Here is a 2,430-nt window from a genome sequence, read left to right as displayed (position 1 = left end):
AATTCATTTGGTTTAAATCAGAGCCCTATTAATTCATCCTATGTAATTAATTTCAAAGTTTTAGTTTATATTTGAAGTTTAAAATTATTGTATATTCTTACCTATTTATGCAGAAGAAATTTTTCATGTGTAATTATGCTTAATTAACAAATAGATGTGTTGCATCTACTATGAACAAAATACCTTTCTAAATATTTTAAGAAATATAAAGATAAATTAGAATGGATCCTACTCTCAAAGTGTATACAATATCTTAGGGAAAATAAGATCTGCATAAATAAAATTAATCAAAGTAGATATTGAAATGTGCTACAAAATGTAGGGTGATATCAGAACAGAGAGGATTTCAACTCACCTGGAAGCATAAAAACATGCCCTTAGAGGATATCATCTATGAGCACATTTTTGAAGGGTAATTACGATTATGATTGGTGATGAGGCAAGAACTTTCCAGTTAAGTAGAATGAGCAAAGGGGTGGGATTCCATGGGAGAAAAAAATGAATGACTAGTTCTTCAAGCAAACATGGGAAGAAGATAAATTTGGAAGTTTGATTAGATCAATACCATGGTGTGCGAGAGCTGGCTGGTATTGCCTTGTGAAAGCTGTTAAATTTTCAAGAATTTTGTTAGACAGCTGACATCATTTTGGTAGCATAAAATTAGCCATGATAGTAGGAGTATTTACACATGGAAATTGTTACATGCTACAAATCAGGGCTGGGACTTCTTTTATTTGGAAAGTCTGTTAAACATTTACTGGCATACCACTAGATCCATCTGGGCTTGAATGACTGATTCTCAATATAATTCATTTTATAATGCTGGGTTTTGATATGTTTCATTACTTTGAAGAAGACACTTTTGGAAAGGAAAATGGTTAATTAGGTATAAGGAAGAGGTAAATATAAGAAAGTTGCTTGAAAACAGGAACATTTTATTATGTGGGAAAAAAACCATGAAATTGTCTATCACATTAAATAGTTCCAAGATGGAAGAAAGGATGATTGGTGATGTAGGACTCATTGACATGATTGAAGAATCTAACATATATAAATATGACAAATTTTAACAAAAAGCAAAGAGCATTAGTTATTGCAGTAAGTGAACAGCTCATCATAAAAGCCCACTGGTTTGACAACACACAGTTCACATCACTGCTAGTCTGGGAGGAGGGGGAATAAGCTACTGTTAGTGATTTCATCTTAATAATGACTAAAGGAGTTGCCTGCATGGTGTACTTATTCCCTAATGACTGGGGAAGGTGGAGGTCAAGCTTCTGTATGACATATTCCTCTCCTCACTGATTAGATCTCCATGTACAACAAAGCTCATCACATCACTAGAGCTTAAAGGAATCCCTAGAATCAAAATGCTGTGTTCCATAGATCATTCCCTGTTTGTCTTGTCTGATGGGACCGAATGCCTTATTAACTGTTTATCAGGAATGAGCTTATTTATTAGAGAGAGGCTTTCTATGAATAGCCTAGTTTGAGTGACATTCCAATAACCATAAAATAATCGTGAAAAACTCCCTGAAGTTTGAACAATTGGCTTCAGGCATTCAGGCCTTTAGGAAACAGAGCAAACCAGTAATTGCTATCCGCCTTGGAATTCAGGGTAGAGAATTTTGATCTGTGTCACAGTTGGGGTTCAGGGCATGTGTGAAACGCTTTCTTGTGTGTGCTCATGTATGTTTCTTGAAAGAGAACCCATAGTTTCTTTTCTTCAGATTCTCAACTGAATCTCTGCCAAGTCTCCTGCACATCCAATGTGTCATTCTCTCTGTTACCGGACAAAAGTCAAGAATCACTGGTTTTAAATGAAAATGAAAACACAACAGTCCAAAACCTTTGGGATCAGCAAAAGTGGTCCTAAGAGGGAAGTATATAGCAATACAGGCCTACCTCAAGAAGCAAGAAAAATCTCAAACAACCTAAACTTATATCTAAAGAACTAGATAAAGAACAAGCAAAAACCCAAACCAGCAGAAGAAAGGAAATAAGATTAGAGCGGAAATAAATGATAGAGAAGCTAAATAATAGAACAGATCAATGAAACCAGGAGTTGGTTCTTTGAAAAAGTTAATAAAATTGATGAACTTCTAGTCAAACTTATCAAAAAGAGAAAGGACCCAAATAAATAAAATCACAAATGAGCGAGGAGACATAGCAACCAACACCACAGAAATAGAAACAATTATACTAGAATATTATGAAAAACTATATGCCAACAAACTGGAGAACTAGGAAGAAATGGATAAATTCCTAGAAACATAAACTGCCAAAACTGAAACAGGAATAGAAAACTTGAACAGAGCAATTACTAGCAATGAAATTGAACCAGTAATCAAAAATCTTCCAACAAACAAAAGTCCAGGACCAGATGGCTTCCAGGGGAATTTTACTAAATATTTAGAAATAGAAGGAAAA

Source organism: Halichoerus grypus, chromosome 5 (assembly GCF_964656455.1).
Source record: "Halichoerus grypus chromosome 5, mHalGry1.hap1.1, whole genome shotgun sequence".
NCBI lineage: Eukaryota > Metazoa > Chordata > Mammalia > Carnivora > Phocidae > Halichoerus > Halichoerus grypus.
Note: the sequence above shows the minus strand (reverse complement) of the source record.